This window comes from Vipera ursinii, assembly GCF_947247035.1.
Source record: "Vipera ursinii genome assembly, chromosome: 5".
NCBI classification, from domain to species: domain Eukaryota; kingdom Metazoa; phylum Chordata; class Lepidosauria; order Squamata; family Viperidae; genus Vipera; species Vipera ursinii.
The window spans coordinates 96,076,042-96,096,916 of NC_139518.1; the positions used below are offsets into that span (position 1 = coordinate 96,076,042).

The following is a 20,875-nucleotide window of genomic DNA, read 5'->3' on the forward strand; positions in this document are numbered from 1 at the left end:
AAAGCTTTACAATTCATAATTAATATCAATCTGATGAAATACGAAAAGACTTTAAGGATAAGGAAATAGTAAATCATTAATATTATATTTTTGCTGGGGTTTTTTTATATCACTTTTCAAACTTCTTGTCCTCCCTCCCACTTTTCCTTTTTCATTATAAGTTTGTGGTTTGTTTTTTTTTTAAAAAAATATTGAAACAATAAAATTCTTTTAAAAGAAAAATAAATAAATAAATAAATAAATAGTAGCGTCAAGATATTATTGGTTTTCTAATACTAAAACCTGTATAGACATATGAAGGAGCAGAAAGGGGTGGAATTATTATTTATAGAAAGACCAAATTTATGTAAATTTTAGTATTAAAGCATGGGGTAGTACTAATGTCTAGCAACAAGCACCGTTTTAGATATAATTGTAAGATATAACCTCTTCATAAACATTCATTTGTGTCTACTGCTGCTAAAGGTTGAGGATTTTCAATAAAGGCTGAAGGGTAATAATCGCTTGGGTATTCATTATTTATCTGCTGTTCAATTTGCACAAATGGAAAAGCCATTTATTCATTAAGTTATGAGAAACGTGGAAAACGGATAGGCTCTCTGAAGGCTCTCCATCCTCTGAATGAACATTACTTTTTCTGCATCCTAAAAGTAAATATAAAATTGTGGATGGAGGAGTGTGGGAAAGTTTAACTGCAGCCATGCATGTTGCCTTGGAAGAGTGAGGAAAATTCTCAGGGATGACTCACACCCTGGATGGTATCTCTTTACTCTCCTACCACCGGGTAGGAGATATAGGAGTATAGCCAGCCGTACCAACTGGCTGAAAAACAGCTTTTATCCGTGGGCTGTTAGGCTCTTGAATGGGATATAATCTCTGTGAACTTATGCAGAATTGACTTGGGAGGCCGGTGTGTGGTGTAGTAGGTTCACATGGTGTGGTAGGATGGAGGGTTTGTGGTCATTGTGTGTTGGAGGGAGGGAGCACGGGGGGGGGAGGCTCAGCTAATCTCAATGTACACATGTTGTACTTTGACAATAAAGGTTTATTATTATTATCTTTGACTAACATTTTGCAAGATATTCCCCCCCAAAAAAATGGTAATAAGGCAGATGCCCTGAAAAGCTCCACAGCTGTGTAGCTTTTTTTTTGTTTCAGCACAAATCTGAATGGTCTCTTCAACTGAGGCCTATCGACATGCCACATTGTGTTTGCATCATTTCAGCTCCGTCCCTGCACTACTGTATCAGGTGCGCCAAGTGAAAACTCTGTATCCCCCACTTTCTGACATTTTCTTTGTTCTGTATGATGTATTTACAGAATAGCTTTGTGCTTTTGCTTCTGATGTCCCAGGCATGTTCTGATAACATCAAAACAGTCAATGCTGTATATGTCTGATGGGATGATTTCTCAGGCAGATACCAACTAATCTGTGCAGAGCCACAGACAACTGGTTGCAACAACAAATGTGTCTACACAAATTCTCAGTCATCTACATCATGGTTGTCCCAAAGGTGTGTTTTTTTTTCCCCAGGAGGCAACTGTACTTTCTTGTTTCGCTTCTCATCCAGGGAGCGTCTGCAGCTCTGACTGGATGGTGGGGAGTGGAAGGATTGATACTCCTTGCAGACAGCTGGTCATTTGCATTATTTTAGAGAGTCGTTGAAGTCACTTGGAGGTTTATCTGTGTCCTCAGGGTCACCCAGGTAGTGCAAATGGGTGTGGGGCCTTCTTGGAACTGCTGAAAGGACCGTGTTGTAGACGGTTGATAGATGATGTTGCATCCCCACCTCTTTTTTGAGAGAGGGCTGTTCCGTTTTGACGTAGACTCGTCTTTCAAGCCAGCAGTCCTCTCTGCCCAAAATGTGGATTTTGCTAAACGTCTTCAAAGAAAAACAAGAAAGTCGAGTTGCCTTGTGAAAAAAAAAGCACCTTTGGTACGACAACAACAAAAATCCCAATTACTACTACTATTACTACTACTACTACTACTACTACTACTAATAATAATAATAATAATAATAATAATAATAATAATAATAATAATAATAATATCCACATCTGCCTAACCCAGGTCCTTGGTAAGAACTCGATAGGTAGACAAAAATGCCAAATCCAGTCTGAACATCTGGCTGACTGTGTGATGATCAATAATAACAATAACAACAACAACAAGTTTATTGTCACTTTGAATGTACACCAATTGGCATACGTCAAAATGAAATTTCGTTGCATACAGGTCTCAAAGGGTCACCACCTCCGATATAGACTCCTCATTCGGGGCCCGCTCAAATTTCACATTGTCCATTTTAGTCTCTAGGGAGTGAATGATGGCAAACAGGACAGATGGAAATGGGGCTCCATGTGGATTAGCCCTCAAATTAGCTTGTATTCCTGCACGACGACCTCGCCTCCTTTCCTTTTTCTGCTCCTGTCTCTTCCACCTTTTCCTTAAAGAGGCCGTGCTTCTTTTCACCCCTTGAGCCGCCAGCAACTCAGACTATGTGAATAAATGTGGCTAATGGCACTGAGGTGAAACCCCAGTGGAAACGAGCAGGAAATAGGAAAAAAGGAAGTGGAATAAGCATCAAACAGAGAAGAGCATCAAACAGGATAGAGGAATAGGAAAGAGCATCAAGTTGGTAAGAGGAGCAGGAAAGAGATGTCAAGAGCAAAAGAACAAGACCATACATTAAACTGTAATTCAAAGATATAATGCTCTAAGAATATGCACAAGAATCTAGTCAACTTCATTCAATACTAAATTGACATGAGATAAGGGTCAATGAAATTCAAGAGGGGTTGGACCAGGGCCATTTGTAATAATGTAATAACGCGGTGGCTCAGTGGGTTAGGATGCTGAGCTTGTCGATCAGAAGGTCGGCAGTTTGGCGGGTCGAATCCCGAGTGCCGCGTAACAGAGTGAGTGACTGTTACTCGTCCCAGCTTCTGCCAACCTAGCAGTTCGAAAGCACGTAAAAAAATGCAAGTAGAAAAATAGGGACCACTACGGTGGGAAGGTAACAGCGTTCCGTGCGCCTTTGGCGTCTAGTCATGCCGGCCACATGACCACGGAGACGTCCTCGGACAAGCGCTGGCTCTTCGGCTTTGAAACGGAGATGAGCACCGGCCCCTAGAGTCGGAAACGACTAGCACGCATGTGCGGGGGAACCTTTACCTTTACCTTTAATGACTCTAAACATATCATAAACTCCACCTTCCAGCTCTTCCCCTACAACAGCATTAAAACAATGGGAACTATGAGTAGATTTGATTTTTTTTTGGGGGGGGTAGTAGATCTTTTTGCCTTGCCCAATGGAAGTATCAGATCTTATGAAACTTGCAAGAAAGTGCATCTTCCAGTTTTACCTTGAAGCTTGCTGAAAAAGGAGGAGGTGGGGACACTATTCTTGAATCTGAAAAGACTTGGAAATAAGGAGTAAAATTCCCATATTTGGAAAAAAAAATAGTTTTGGTTATTTCAAAGCCTATCGTCTATGAGCTATTGGGAGGGAAGCACCCTGATTGGTATGCATATTTGCTAATTTTATTATTATTATTATTATTTATTAAACTTAATTTATTAAATTTTGTATTGAATGAGATAACGCTTGTGTTCAGTGATAGACTCAATAGAAAATAATAATAATAATAATAATAATAATAATAATAATAATAATAATAATAATAATAATAATAATAATAATAATAATTGCACTGTTATATTCCCTAGTGGTATCTCTTTGCATTCAATCAAAACCACAAAGAATTGTCTCTACATTCTGAAGTTAAAATCTCCTGATTAATAAGTGTAATTTTCTGTTTTTTTGTTTTTTTTGTTTTTTTTAAAAGAATGACAGAAAGAAAGATAATTCTAAATTCCATCTACATACTACTGACTATAAGTCATGTACATCACAGTCTGCTGTAACAGATAATGGACAGTTTCTACCAACAACGCTTCGATCTGACTAATAATTTCATGCAATATGTTTTACATCTCTGCCAACTTAGCTTTTCCTGCTGCTGAATACAAATGAAGAGGAAAACAGCTTTTGCTGAGGTTTATAGCACATAATTAAAACTCTATGTCTCCTCGCTCTTCACAATGTAAACGCCACATAACACTAACCTTTTGTTTAAGGAAAAAAGAGAGAGAGAGAGAGACAAAGAGAGACAAAGAATGAATTTTCAACAAAAAACAGTTCGGTTAAAAAATATTTCTTTGAGCAATCCTCATCAGCTCCGATACAGATTTGCAAAGGGAGGTAGAAGTCACATGTATTTTATAACTGAAAAGCCTGGCGAATATGGCTTCCTTATTTTTAAGCATTAAGATGGATCTGCTAGTTGAAAGAGTTTGATAGGTTAGCTAATCTCCTTTGCCCTTGACAGATGCGTTATAGACCTCAGCATTCCTCATTTAAAATATGTTTATGCTTTACACTGTGTTGTTGATCCATCCTTGGAAACAGAAGAGAACCAAATCTATTTGAATGCAGGAAAACATACGTGCACAAAATAGAAACCAATCCATCAAGAAAAGCTATGGAAGAATTCCTTCAAGCAATACACCAACACACACACACACACACACACACACACACCTCCCCAATTTAAATCCTTAGGCTTGGAGATGGTTGGTTAGGAGGGGTTATTGGCAAGTGTTCTGATATGTACCTGTTGGAAGTAAATTGTAATAAACAAAAGACGAGTAAATTAAAAGTTGCACTTGCAGACGGATCTCTCCCTGATGTAGGTGTGAAATATACCCGGAAGAAAGACTGGATCTTGAATTGGTCTTTTTTTTTATTTCTGTGTTTGTTGTGTGGAAAGCCAGTATAACATGTCAGAAAATGAACGAGGGAGTTTCGGAAGACCGTGGTGTGAGAAGGATCAGCTTGAAGCCTCCAGATACATTTTGTGGGAAATAGGGTGGGAAAACCAGAGAAGATGGAAATAGAATTGATAAAATGGGAAATGAGGCAAAGAATGAAAAAGATTGACAAGCACCCTTGTTTGTATATGTTCCTAGGGGGGGAATAAATAAATAACAGAAGTCTTGAATGCTTTCCAGTTTGACTAGGCATCTGATCAACAGAAGCTACAGCTGTTGTCTAAGATAGGGGTCCTCAACCTTGGCAACTTTAAGACTTCTGGGAGTTGAAGTCCACACGTCTTAAAGTTGTCAAGGTTGAGGACCCCTGGTCTAAAAAAAATTAACACATTTCTGTGAGTTTGGACAATTGCATGAGTCTTTCATTTTGCCCAGGTTCGCCTGGTGCGCCAGTTGCGGCCCTATCTGGACCGAGATGCCCTACGCACAGTCACTCATGCACTCGTGACCTCCCGGTTAGACTACTGCAATGCTCTCTACATGGGGCTGCCCTTGAAGACCACTCGGAGGCTTCAGCTGGTGCAGAATGCAGCTGCGCGAGTTGTGATGGGAGTCGCCCAATACTCCCGTGTAACACCTCTTCTCCGTGAGCTGCATTGGCTTACAGTTGCCCTCTGGGTGAGATTCAAGGTGCTGGTGATGACCTATAAAGCCCTACATGGCATGGGTCCGGATTATCTTAGGGAGCACCTGCTGCCAGCATCAACTTCCCATCGTCCTGTGCGCTCCCATAGCGAGGGCCTCCTTAGGGTGCTGCCGGTTAGGGAGTGCCGGTGGGTGATCCTCAGAGGGAGGGCATTTTCTGTGGGCGCGCCTGCCCTTTGGAATGATTTACCTGTGGAACTCCGGACCACCCCTGATCTACGTTCATTTCGCCGGGACTTGAAAACCTGGCTTTTCGATCTATCAGGCCTGGACTGAAGGGGTTTTAGCTTTTTAATATTGTTTTAATTGTTGGGCTTTAATTAATTTAATTCATTTTAATTTTATATTATCTTTTTATATTGTCTTTTATATGCTGCCCTGTAAACCACCCTGAGTCCTTCGGGAATAGGGCGGTATAGAAAACTAATTAAATAAATAAAAATAAATAAATGTGTTGAATAAGATCTTAAAGAGTGGTTAAATGACTTCATCTTGGACCTTGCGTTCCACTGAGGATCTATATACTGCATGAATCAGAAAGAAAGCTGAGACAATATCCACAGACCTCTGACATCCTGGATATAAGCAGTTTCCATTTCTGCCCTCAGGACCCCACTATAGGGCATTGCATGCCAAAAAAACTAGACACAAAGACAGTTTTCTCCCCCTGCCATCACTCTGCTGAACACCTAATTTCCACAGCACTCTCTAAGGCCTAAATATACCGTATTTTTCGGACCATAAGACGCACCAGACCATAAGACGCACCGGACCATAAGACGCACCCAGTTTTTAGAGCAGGAAAACAAGAAAAAAAATTCTTTCTCCTTCTCTCTCTCTCCCTCTCTCTTTCTCTCCCTCCCTCTCCCATTGCCCCTTCCTTCCTTCCTTCCTTCCTTCCTTCCTTCCTTCCTTCCTTCCTTCCTTCCCTCCCTCCCTCCCTCCCTCTTTGTCCTTCCCTCTCTGCATTAGAGCAGTACCCGTGGAGGTGGCCCTGCAGCCCGGCTTTCTCTTGCAGAAAGCAAGCTGAAACGGAGTGAGGGAGATTGCCAGAAATGCAAATCGGCCGATCTCGCACTCCTGCAAACTCCCTCGCTCGGTTTCAGCTTCCCTTGCTACAAGAGAAAGCAAGCTGAAACGAGGCAGATTGCAGCAGCGCGAGATCAGCCGATTCGCATTCCTGGCAATCTCCTCACTCCGTTTCAGCCTGCTTTCTCTTGTAGCAAGGGAAGCTGAAACCGAGCGAGGGAGAGTGCAGGAGCGTGAGGTCGGCGTTTCTCAGCACGTGCCGATTCGTGCTCCACTTGCAGAGGTTGGGGCTGGCCATACGGATCACCTTCGGACCATAAGACGCACCGTCATTTCCCCCCCCCACTTTTGGGGAAAAAAGTGCGTCTTATGGTCCGAAAAATACGGTATTTTACTCGTGTAATAGAGCTTTATTGCTATTATCCTTCTCAATCTTCTCACTTCTCACCTTTCCTACTGCCTTCTATCGGTACCTTCTGATTCACCACTTGTCGTTTGTATCTTGTGATTTAATGATGATTAATTAATTATTCATGAATTGTGATTAATGATTGTAACTGAGATCTACGGTCTGTGACCTATCGTTCGGTTGTTTGCATGTACACTGAGACCGATTCCTTGTGTGTGTACAATCGCACTTGGGCAAGAAAGAATTCTATACAGTTGAGGATTTCTAAAGGGCCTTAGGAGTACTGATACGAACATTTGATATTTTGAGAAATACGTAGAGAGATAACCACCAAAGGGTTGTTGTGACCCCCGAAGGGCAAAGATTGGAGATACTTGAGATGTGGTGTTTATTATTTTCAAAGAACAATCCCAGATTTAGAAAATATGGAAGGCTCAATTATATTACAAAAATATATACGGAAACATATATATATATATATGGAAACATGTTACATGGAACATGAAATATAAGGAAACATGTTACAGACAAACACGTGCACTGAAGAATGCATAGATAATAGAATCCATATAATATAGAATGCTTATAAAGAAGGCCGTTATTGAAAAGTGAAATTAATTTAAGAGAAGGTAAAAACATCTTTTCTTAGTTCTGTTCAAGCGCAAAATGAAGAAGAAAAATATAAACTCCCATTGATCCAGTTTTGGGTAAAAATAACATAGATTAAAATATAGATAAAATGCAGCAAGGATTAACAATGAATCAATATGGTATGGGGATTTTGTGATTTTTTTAAAAAAAATAATATAAGTTGTATTTCTAGAGGTAAATTGTAATTGGTGTACATAAGTAGATTGTTTTTTTTAAAGTAACCAAGATTAAGACCTGACTATACTTGATATGAACCTGGCATATACCAAACTAGCTAAGATAACTATTTATCTTTCTTTGTATTTTTATGTATGTTACGAGGTAACAAACATAACAGTTGGGGAAAGGAGGTAGATGTTTCAAGGTCTAAAGGGAGTTCACCAAATGGGCAGGCATTGAGAAAGAGAAATGAACAAGCTGTTATACACAGAACAATCAAATCAAAGTTAGCACAGAGAGAAACGGAACTCATAGTCCCTTGGGAAATAGGAGTAACCCACCCCCTCAACAAAGTCTAAAACAGAACTGGGCTGTGGTTGAAATATCGAGAAAATAGAGATCCACCTTGAAGCGTAGCCCTGGGGATATTATTTGTCCCTAGGCAGTTGTTGTGATGTAGACACAAGAAAGAGGTGGAGACCCATAGCCAGGGCTTTTTTTCTCATAGAACGCTCAGCACCTTTTTTGGATGGAACCTTGTAGGGTAGGCAAGGCAGGTTGTATGACGTGTGTGAGTTCCGGCACCTTTTTCTTTTACAAAAAAAAGCACTGCCCATAGCTATGTGTCAGAAGTGCACAAACAGCATCTACGGACGACGTGTCTCTCCATCTGTAGGAGAGGGGCAGGCAGAGCCTGGAGCTGGAGTTGAGAGAGTATAAATGATTTAAGTCCAACCCACCCCTTTCCAAAAGGCATGTCTTTGCATGGCTGCTGAGATGCCTTGGAAATCTAGGTGAGCCCTCATGCTTCAGAAGAGTAGAATGGGATTTGTTATTAAGAGAGAAAATTTTAGAAGGATTGAAAACCTCCCTTGCCTACACACAGGTGAGCACACAGGGCCCCAGAAGGTAGGCATTGTGAAAAATGTGTTTGAAAACACCTATTTAAATACCAGAGTCATTAATTCAAATAGCTTTCAGGCCTCCGAGAACCTTTAATCATATAAATGTACTAATTTATTCTACGAAAATTATATGCAGCCCATAGAAAATGTGTTGTAGGGTTTGTTTTTAATGGTCCACACACATAAACAGATACCGAAGTAATATATGTAAAGGCATAAAAATTAATAACTTGCGCTTCAAGAAGAAAAAAAATAAGGGGAGAAACATTTCTTGGTCCAGCTTGCAGCATTTTTCCCCTCTCTCCCCCCCTCCCTCCCTTTTCTGTTTTGGTTCCTGATTAATTTTTCATGGACCTTAAATTTTCTTGACAACAACAGCCCAAACTTGCAACTCACCTTCATTCATGTCAGAGCTCACAATGCTTTTGGCATATGATTAAACAATGCAGTCACTGGCCAAGGAACTATGGAAAGGTACTCGCTATAAATCAGGAAGCGGATTCAGCCTATGGTTCTCCTATTGGTGGGCTCAAGACAGGATCGTTAATGGGGCTGAAAAGGACGAGAGAGGCATTTTTTGCTCAGGCTGTGCACTTTTTCAGACCCGTTAGCAATTATGTCACCTGCGCTTTATTTATTTTATTTTATTTTAATTCCATTTATATCCCGCCCTTCTCCGAAGACTCAGGGCGGCTTACAAGCTTAGCAGTAGCCTTCATTCTTTGTATATGCCTGCATATATAAAGGGCTTTCACACACACCCCAAGCGGCATTATTACAAAGTCAGCTTAATTGCCCCCAACAATCTGGGTCCTCATTTTACCTACCTCGGAAGGATGGAAGGCTGAGTCAACCTTGAGCCTGGTGGGACTCGAACCTGCACTAATTGCAGGCAGCTGGTGTTACTTAAGGAGGCATTAGCCCACTGCTCCACCAAGGCTTTGCAGTTGGAACCGTCTGGCAGCGCTCAAAAGAAGTGAACACAGCTCCGTCAGGCACTGATTGATTTCCAGACTCCTGGTCTATTCTCATCTGGGAAGTCTTTGGTGGGAACTGTTGCCCAGAAGGTTCACACGAGACAACAAGGAGGAACACCAGAGGAAATCAGGGTTGAAGGTTAAAAAAAAATATGGCCTGAATAAATCTTAACCCCATAAAGGAAGGTAGGTTGGTCAGCTCAGTTGCAAAGTTGGTGGGTCAATGTTTGAAGAAGCTTCTTGAATTTCAGTGAAGTCTATTGCCTATTTGAGATTCTCAGAGGTTATTATCATGTCTGCTGGATGGATGGGAATTTTCCAAAGCAGAGAGAGAGAGAGAGAGAGAGAGAGAGAGAGAGAGAGAGATGGAGAGAGAGAGAGAGAGAGAGAGAGAGAGAGAGAGAGATGGAGAGAGAGAGAGAGAGAGAGAGAGAGAGATGGAGAGAGAGAGAGAGAGAGAGAGAGAGAGATGGAGAGAGAGAGAGAGAGAGAGAGAGAGAGAGAGAGAGAGAGAGAGAGAGAGAGAGAGAGAGAGAGAGAGAGAGAGAGAGAGAGATGGATGCAGGGCTTTTTTCCTCATAGAACGCTCAGAACGGAGTTCCGGCACCTTTTTTCGATGGAACCTTGTAGGGTAGGCAAGGCGAGCTGTATGACATGTGTGAGTTCTGGCACCTTTTTCTTTTACAAAAAAAGCACTGGATGGATGGATGGATGGATGGATGGATGGATGGATGGATGGATGGATGGATAGATAGATAGGTGGATGGATGGTCAGACAGACCTAGCAGCATTTTAGTTTTAGATTTACTCTTTCATTTTCCCTGCTATACATAGTAATTACAAGTTAATGTCTGCATTTAATAAACACACCATCTTGGTCTCGGCTTGAAAGTTATTTATTGGCCAAACAGTGCTGGAGTGGCAGTAACTTTGTCTCACATGCTCTGTCCACCCCTGTATTCAACCCTGTATTGAGCAACATCGAAAAGGTAGGTATCCAAAACTGAACATCAACTAAAGAACAATAATACATTACCAAGCTCCCATTGACCACAGGATCCTTTTTACGCCAATGTAGCTTTGAGGGTAAGATGTCCCAAATTGAGATATGATGCAATTATTAACTTCCCATTTGCACTTGCCTCCTAATAATAATAATAATAATAACCAAGTTCTATGTTCATAGTAGAATAAGGGAGGAGGAGGAGGAGGAGGAGGAGGAGGAGGAGGGGAAGAAGAAGAAGAAGAAGAAGAAGAAGAAGAAGAAGAAGAAGAAGAAGAAGAAGAAGAAGAAGAAGAAGAAGAAGAAGAAGAAGAAGGAAGAAGACACAACTACTCATCAGCAAATACCAAATCTCATAAAAGGAGTTATTAATGCTTAGAGACTGAGATTTTCTGGTAGCAGTTTGATGCCACCCCTCCAAGAACTCAGAACTGCTGAAATTGTGCTATAGATTCTGCCTTAAAGGAGACAAGTGGAGGTCTCATTGTAATGAGGCCCCTGAAGCAAGTTCCACTCCTTAACGATTCTCGTTGGGAACATTATTTTGCCTAAGCCAGAGACCATGCTCTGAAATGGATATTTCCCTTACAGAAATTCCACACATTTTGTTAATAGTGTGCTCCGTATTCACTGGCAGCAAATAATTGAAAAGGTTGAAGGAAATGTATTCCATACAATATATTTATTTAAGCAAATAAATAAAAGCAATGAGCAAAAGCAAGACCTTCAAGTCCCAGAGGTAGTTAATGAGGCAGGCACTTTGATGCAATTCATGGTTTATCAAACCTGAAGACTTATTTTTTTTTCCTTTTTAAAAAATGGTATTTCCCTGGAGGAGAGAAATACATGACAATTTAAAACTTCTTATTTTGGTTTTGTGCACATAGCAAAGTCTGTCTTATTTCAGTATTTTGCAAGCACACTCTTGCAAAGGTTGATTTCTTCATTTCCTAGATGGTAACTATTTCAGACATCGCTCAAATGTGGTTTTACTGGGCAAACTATCTAGAGCTCTTTTCTCTGTTTGTAATAAGAGTTGCAATAACTTCTCAGCTGATGTAAAATGTGGAAACCTCTTTAGGAGAGATCTTTGTAATATTTCCTTTCTAGGCTAGATTCAGGTCGCATGGGTTATGCCGGCTTGCCAGCTTTATCCTGTGAAAATCCGTTCCAAAAGGAACTTTTGTAACCCTTGCAGCATATGAAATCCTTCTGTCAAACAGTAAAATAATTTGTGAGAACCAAGTTAAGATAAGATGAGATAAGATGACTTTTATTGTCACGCTGGCACACATTGAAAATGAAATTCTGTTGCCCGCTCTCAAAAAATGTACACATACACAATACACATGTAAACATGCTATGTACGTATATATGTATATATCTACAGCCTTACATATAAATATGAACCACTGTCCATCTTGAATATGGAGCAGAAAGAGGAAGAAGCTTGAGAATTCGCAAGGTTGATACTGTAAGGAATTAAACTGTGATTGAACCTGGATGTTCTGTTTCGGATACCACAGAACCCCCTCCTCCCAGAAGGGGACAAAGAAAACAGGTCATGATGTGTAGCATCCCAGACAATCTTTAAATAATAATAATAATAATAATAATAATAATAATAATAATAATAATAATAATAATAATAATAATAATAATAAGAAGAAGAAGAAGAAGAAGAAGAAGAAGAAGAAGAAGAAGAAGAAGAAGAAGAAGAAGAAGAAGAAGAAGAAGAAGAAGAAGAAGTTGGAAGGGACCTTGGAGGTCATCTAGTCCAACCCCCTGCTCAGGCAGGAAACCCTATACCATTTCAGACAAATGGCTGTCCAGTCTCTTCTTAAAAACCTCCAGTGTTGGAGCATTCACCACTTCTGGAGGCAGGTTGTTCCACTGGTTAATTGTTCTAACTGTCAGGAAGTTTCTCCTTAGTTCTAGGTTGCTTCTCTCCTTGACTAGTTTCCATCTGTTGCTTCTTGTCCTGCTTTCAGGTGCTTTGGAGAATAGCTTGGCTCCCTCTTCTTTGGGGCAGCCCCTGAGATATTTATATATATATATAATTTTTTACAATAACAATCTTTCTTAAAAACCTCCAGTGTTGGAGCGCCCACAACTTCTGAAGGCAACTTCTATTCCACTGGCTAACTGTCCTCACTGTTAGGAAGTTTCTCCTTAATTCCAGGTTGCTTATCTCCTTGATTAGTTTCCATTCATTCTTTCTTGTCTGGCCTTCTGGTGCTTTAGAGAACAAGGTGATCCCCTCTTCTTTGTGGCAACCTTTCAAATACTGGAATACTGCTATCAGATCACCCCTAGTCCTTCTCTCTCTCTCTCTCTCTCTCTCTCTCTCTCTCTCTCTCTCTCTCTCTCTCTCTCTCTGTCTTTCTCTCTCTGTCTCTCTGTCTCTCTGTCTCTCTGTCTCTCTGTCTCTCTCTCTCTCTCTCTCTCTCTTTCTCTCTCTCTGAGCCAAACCCAAATTCTGCAACCATTCTAATCTGGTCCTACTATGAACATATGTCATTAAAAAAAAAAACAGTTCTTATAATTGTCCACAATAGAAATTAACAGAAGAAGGAGGTCAAATGTCATGATGCCAACTGGTGGGTTATTACAGTCAATGAACTTCAAGAAATGCCAGCCTGTAACTTAGTGGCCCTCAACTTTTTTGGGACTGGTACCATGGAGGGTGTTGGTTTTTTTCTGTGGGTGGGGAGGGAGGGACGTGGTTTTGCACTCTCTCTGGATCCCAGGCATGCATGGATGGGCCTTCGCTCACAAGATGTTGAGACTCTGGAAAGAGGGCAGAGAAGAGTAACAAAGATGATCAAGGGACTGGAGGCTAAAACATATAAGGAAGGGCTGTTGGAATTGGGGATGTCTACTTTAATGAAGAGAAGGATGAGTGGGGACATGACTGCAGTCTTCTAGTAGTGCACCAAACTTTCCGCAAGAAGTTTATTTCTACTTTAATAATAATAAACCTTTATTGTCAAAGTACAACATGTGTACATTGAGATTAGCTGAGCCTCCCCCTGTGCTCTCTCCCCCCAACACACAGTGACAACAAACACTCCATCCCACCACACTATGTGAACCCACTACACCACACACCGGCCTCCCAAGTCAATTCTGCATAAGATTATGTCCCATTGAAAAGCCTAACAGCCCACGGATAAAAGCTATTTTTCAGCCTGTTGGTACAGCTGGCTATACTCCTATATCTCCTACCCGATGGTAGGAGAGTAAAGAGATACCGACCAGGGTGTGAGTCATCCCTGAGAATCTTCCTCACTCTTCCAAGGCAACGAGCCCTGGCGAGGTCATCCAGTGGTGTCAGGGAACAGCCCACAATGTCTTGTGCTGTGCTCACCACCCTCTGTAATACTTTCCTATCCGCAGATGTCAGACCAGCATACCAAACCACAATACCATACGAGAGGACGCTCTCTATGGTAGACCGGTAAAAGAGGGTCATTAGCTGTTGTTCTACCCTGTTCTTCCGCAAGATCCTAAGAAAGTGAAGCCTCTGTTGGGCCTTTCTAGCCACCTGGGTTGTGTTAACTTTCCAGGTCAGATCTTCACAGAGGTAGACTCCCAGAAATTTAAAGGAGGAAACTCTCTCTACACAGTCCTCCCCGATGTAAAGTGGGGCAGGTTCCTCCTTTTTCCTCCGGAAGTCTAGCACCATCTCTTTCGTCTTGCTGATGTTTAGGTGCAAGTTGTTGTTACTACACCATATGGATAGTTTTTGTACCTCCGCCCTATATGCTGTCTCATCCCCACCTGTAATAAGACCCACCACAGTTGTATCATCTGCAAACTTGATTATCGCAGTGGATGGGTCAGATGATACACAATCATAAGTGTATAAAGAGTACAGGTAGGGGCTAAGCACACAGCCCTGTGGCGTGCCGGTGCAAAGCTTCAGGGGGGTGGACAAAGCAGACCCGACCCTCACTGTTTGTACCCGATCCCCAAGAAAGTCTTGAATCCAATTGCAGATAGTGGGGGAGAATTTCAAGTCAGTCAGCTTCTTGATGAGAATGCTCGGCAAAATGGTGTTGAAAGCCGAGCTGTAGTCAACAAAAAGCATCCTGACGTAACTACCAGGTTTCTCGAGATGACTTGCTACAGAATGTAAAGCAGTAGCTATGGCATCGTCTGTCGACCTATTTCCCCTGTAGGCAAATTGATGTTTATCAAAGTCCAGTGGGAGACATGTCCTAAGATGTTGGAGAACCAATCTTTCGAAGCATTTCATGACTACAGACGTTAATGCAATAGGTCTGTAGTCATTGAGGCACTCAACTGCAGTTTTCTTGGGGACTGGAACAATGGTAGCTGCCTTCAAGCATGATGGTACACATGCCGTTTGCAAGGAGATGTTAAAAATCCTTGTCAGGACCCCTGCTAATTGATCGGCACAATTCCTGACCACTATCCCCAGTACCCCATCTGGGCCTGCGGCTTTGCTGGGATTCACAGCCTTCAATACAGCTCTCACTTGGTCTTCACACAGGGTGAGTTGCTGAAAATCAGAAGGCCGGCCAGCAGAGGCTACGGGGTCTGGTCTTTTAACCTCGTAGCGGGCGAAGAAGATATTCAGCTCCTCAGCCAACGAGGCATCGGTGTTTGCCATGCTCCTCGTGCTGCCCTTATAGTTGGTTAAGTGCTGCAGTCCCTGCCATACTTGCCTCGGATCGTTGTTCGCTAAATGGTTCTCCACCTTTTGTTTGTATTGTTGTTTTGCCATCCTAATGCCTCTTCTGAGATTTGCCCTGGCCTCTCTGTATCTGTCCCTGTCCCCCGCCTTAAAGGCAGAATCCCGGGCTCTCAGGAGTGTTCGTATCTCTGCAGTCATCCAGGGTTTACAGTTCCCATAAACTCTAATGCACTTATCCGTTGTTACACTGTCCGTGCATGTTCTAATATAAGAGAGTACGGCATCTGTATATGAATTTAGATCTTGTTCTTCGAATACACTCCAGTCAGTGGTTTCAAAGCAGTCCTGCAACTGACTGAGAGCACCCACTGGCCAGGTTCTGACCCTTTTTGTGACTGCCTGAGTCCTTTTCCTGAGAGGAACATACTTTGGGCACAACAGGAGTGAAAGATGGTCAGATGTACCCAGGTGGGGAAGAGGAAAAGCTCTGTATGCCTGCTTCAGATTGGAATACACGTGGTCCAAAGTGTTCTTCCCTCTGGTGGAAACTTGCACATACTGTACAAACTTAGGGAGAACTGTCTTCAGACAAGCTTGATTGAAGTCCCCAGCCACGACAAGAGCGCCCTCTGGGTGAGTTTGCTGCTGCCTGGTGATGACGTCATACAGCTTAGAAAGTGCCATGTTGACATTGGCATCAGGTGGAATATAAACAGCTATAATAATTACCACAGTAATTTCTCTAGGCAGATAGAAAGGCCTACATATAACAGTCATCAGTTCCACATCTGGGGAGCAATAAGACACCAAAAGGTCTCATTTGAACTGCACGCCGGAACATAGGTCGTCCTCAACTTACGGCCACAAGTAAGCTCAAAATTTCCGCTACTGAGGCAACTGTTCAGTGAGTTCTGCCCCATTTTATGACTTTTATGACCCCGTTTGTTAAGTGAATCACTGCAGTTCTTAAATCAGTAACCCAGTCGTTAAGTGAAGCTGGCTTCCCCATGGACTTTGCTTGTGAGAAAGTCTCAAAATGGGGACCAGGTGACCCCCGGGACACTGCGACCATCATAAATGTGAGAGAGCTCCTCAAGCACCTGACTATACATTATGTGGCTACAGGGATGCTGCAACTGTCATAGGGTTATGTGAAAAAGGGCCATAAGTCATTTTTTCAGTGCTGTCATAACTTTGAACAGTTACTAAATGAACTGTTGTGAGTGTTACCCACGAAGTCAGCTACCGCTTTCCTTGAGGAGAGGAGAGGAACAGCCAACTACGAATGCCCCACTAAGTAAAAATTGCCTTATTCTAAGAGGTAAGGGACCGGGAGAACTTTTTAAATTGATTTTCCTTAGTTATCCATCATGCATGAGGAGCAACAGGCTCCGCACATTTATTTAAAATTCATGAAATCCGGTTTCAACGAACGCGCGGCATACATCAGTGCTGTCGCATGCAGTAGATCTTGGCTGAGAGGGATCCCATGCTGTTACTGTGTGACTCACCAGCTTAAATTTCCCTGTGTAGCCCCGGAAAAAGTGGTCGAGTCCTGATTGAAACACTTTAGGTAATTGATGCTGCTTTAAGAATAATCAGAGTAAGTCTACGTGGAAATACACAGACACACAAATCGCTGTAGGCATGCTTTCCAAGGGAGCACAACCAGTGGTGGGATTCAAATAGGTTCTCTGCATGGATGCCACTTCTAGAAGTCCATCCTGGGCCTGGGCAACAAAAAATTAGCTACCGGTTCTGCCAAAGTGGTGCAAACTGGCTGAATCCCACCACTCTATCTATCTATCTATCTATCTATCTATCTATCTATCTATCTATCTATCTATCTATCTATCTCTATCTATCTATCTATCTATCTATCTATCTATCTATCTATCTATCTATCTATCTATCTACCTACCTACCTACCTACCTACCTACCTACCTATCTATCTATCTATCTATCTATCTATCTATCTATCTATCTATCTATCTATCTATCTATCTATCTATCTATCTATCCATCCAGTGGTGGGATTCAAATAGGTAAACCACTGGTTCTCTGTGTGGATGCCGCTTCCAGAAGTCCATTCTGGGCCTGGGCAACCAAAAATTAGCTACCGGTTCTGCCAAAGTGGTAGAACTGGCTGAATGGAAAAGGGGTTACCGGATTGTTTCTGAATTGTTGCTACCATAGGATAACATTTTCTCCTATATTGTCCAATTTTAATTCAACATTGTTGGGGACAAAAATAAAAAAAGATTCAAGCAACGTTTACCATTTGTGTGGGTTTCTTCGGAGCATTTTTTTTTGCAAATGCAACCCCCATTCATCCTCTGAAGATGCCAGCAAAATAAATATCTGTGGCCATGAAACATTTTATATATAGTTGGAGGATGAGGTATCATCAGATAGAAGGGAGAAAGTTTGAGTTAGATCAATGGAAGAACTCAGACTAAAATTTATGGGAAATATCTCTCCCCACGGCAGACCGGCAGTCTCTTGGGGCAGTTCTGCCGAAGTGGTGCGAACCAACAGAATCTGACCACTGAGATTCTTATTTAGCAAAGCAAGTATTATTTTTTTTTAGTGACTCCCTTATAGTTTGCATTAAAAAAAAAACAACCACAACACACCAACACTGCAACATTGAGTTAGATGCCGTATTTATGTTGCTATGTTTTAATTTTAATTTTAGCTTTAATTTTAATTTTAACTGGGATTTTACTTATGCAGGGACGAATATAATTTTTTTTAATCTGTTTTTAACTTTTGTATCTTTGTTTTTAATCACCCTGTAAACCGCCCTGAGTCCTTCGGGAAAGGGCGGTATATAAATGTAATAAAATAAATAAATAAATAAATGTAAATGTTAGAGCTTGAGTAATGATAAATATTTGGAGCCAATTTGATGCCAGAAAATTATTGCGAATTTCAATCTCATCTTAAGCCAGCGGAGTGATCTTGGGGTCAGTCACTTTCTCAGCCCTGAGAAGATGTCAATGGCAAGTCAAAAAAGCTGCAGCATTTCCCTATGACATAGTATGGAAGCCAAAGTACGGACTGTGAAGAAGCTGCATAGAAAGAGCATGGATGCCTACGAAATTGAATGTTGGATAAAATATTGGAGACTGCTATGGGCAGCCAAGGGAACAAATGGATCTTTGGACCATCAAGCCAGATTTGTGTCATTAGGCACAAATGGGAAGGGTCAAATTATCCTACTTTGGACGTATCATATGAAGACCTAGCTCTCTGAAGAAGGATCCAATATTGGGAAAGAAAATGAAGAGGATGACCATCAGCAAGGTGGAATAATTTAATTAGAGCAGTCACTGTAAGCTCTGAAGAACAAGGTTAGTGACAGTTCATCATGGCTGCGTGCCAAAAAAGCTAATACAATCCTGGGTTGTATAAACAGAGGCATAGAATCAAGATCATATAAAACCCTAGTAAGGCCACACTTGGAATACTGCAACTAATTTTGGTCACCATACTGCAAAAAAAGGATGTTGAGACTTTGGGAAAAGTTCAGAGAAGAGCAACTAAGATGATCCAAGGCCTGGAGATTAAAACATACGAAGAATGGTTGCAGGATTTGGGTTTGGCTAGTTTAAAGAAAAGAAAAAAAATAGGGGTAACATGATAGCAGTATTCCAGTATTTGAGGGGCTGCTACAAAGAGGATTCTTCATTATTCTTCAAAGCAGCAGAGGGCAGGACAAGAAACAATGGTTGGAAACTGATCAGAGAGAGAAGCAACTCGGAATTAAGGAGAAACTTCCTAACAGTGAGGACAATTAACCAGTGGAACAGCTTGCCTCCAGAAAACGTGGGCGCTCCATCACTGGAGGTTTTTAAGAAGAAAGTAGACATTCACCAGTCTGAGATGGTATAGGTTCTCCTGCTTGAGCAGGGGGCTGGACTAGAAGACCTCAAAAGTCCCTTCCAGCTCTATTCTATTCTATTCTATTCTATTCTATTCTATTCTATTCTATTCTATTCTATTCTATTCTATTCTATTCTATTCTATTCTATTCTATTCTATTCTATTCTATTCTATTCCATTCCATTCCATATTCTATTCTATTCTATTCTATTCTATTCTATTCTATTCTATTCTATTCTATTCTATTCTATTCTATTCTATTCTACTCTACTCTACTCTACTCTACTCTATATGATCAACTTCAACTTGAAGACAGAAATACACCCACACCCACACACAGAGACCTACATAGACATTCATATAGCCATCAAGTAGGTGCTGATGGACAAATGCATACATGATATGTGCTATTAAATATTGTATTGAACCTTCATTTGCGTTGGCTCCACAATTTAACAAGGACTCAGACGCAGAGAAAAGCAACAGGAAGGAGGTTGGGGGGTTAAACAAAAAAAAAGTCCTATGAAGAAAGATTGAAATAATTGTTTTTTGTTTTGTGTTTTTTTTTACTTTTGAAAAAAAGACAACTGAGCTGACTAGCATTTTTCAAATATCTGAAAAGATGTCCTGAAGAAAAAGGTCAATACTTCTCTGTCATTCCAGTATCAATGGATTTAATTTACAGGAACACAGATTCCAAATTCCAAAGAAAATAACGTCCTGCAACAAGAACAGTGGAACTTATTAGAAGAGGTAGTTTGGCTGTGAAACCAGTTCTCCAGAAGAGTTGTGGGCTTCCTTCACTGGATATGTTCAAAGTGAAACCACCCCAATCTGTTGACGATGCTTAATTTGGATTTCTATATAGGGAGCACCTAAAATGGACAGTTTTAGGACTCAGTGTAAGAAGAAGCAGTTGCAGATTATGCTTTACCCGGCACAATGTCATCACATCTTAAAAATTCTTGAGTAAATACTTAGATGAATCCATAAACTCCAAAAATAATCATCTACATTTCCTTACTTTTCCTTCCTCCTTAGTGTGTGCCACCTGCCCTAACATAAGCCGGTGAAACATGGTGTTGTGATTCAGGGTCAGCCTGTGGGTTCGGCAGTTGGGTCGGACGACTCAGAGGAGGAGGAGGGGGGTGTTGAAGAGCTTGCTGAGAATAATATTGAGGCTCCACAGAGCCCTCAGCCAGGCCCCTCCCACCTGGTCACGATGGAGACCCAGCTGTGTGAGCCTGACAGCGTGGATGAAGATGACCCATAGCTGGCCCTGTTCAAGGATGCCTGATGCAGGAGGCAGTCAATCAGGAGTAAACAGAGGAAGGCAATGGGGCACCTCGGAAGGAGGCAGAGAGAAGCCACGCCCTGAACTGTATAAAAGGGGAATGTGTGGGAGGGCTGGTTTGCTGAAGGCAACCACTTGAATAGCTCCTGTTTCATGGTTCGTGTCTTGTTCTGTTTGCTTTTGTATCCATAAATTTGGCAGGCTTAGTTCCAGCCTCTTGCCTTCTTGTAAAAGGGGTTGTCCCTGCCTTTTCTGCAGGGCCAGTAGCAGGCTGGTACAGAACACATGGACACTAACCTCACAACTTTCACAAAAGCTACGAGTGGTGCAAAGAGCCATGGAAAGACAAGATAG

At 41.5% G+C, this 20,875-nt stretch overlaps 1 protein-coding gene across 1 annotated transcript in view; it reads right to left on the reverse strand.

Annotated features, from left to right (window-relative positions):
- NRG3 (neuregulin 3) overlaps positions 1-20,875 on the reverse strand; it is a gene marked incomplete at its 5' end in the record, with an annotated part of 542,787 nt that overhangs the window by 246,490 nt on the left and 275,422 nt on the right. The window lies entirely within an intron of this gene.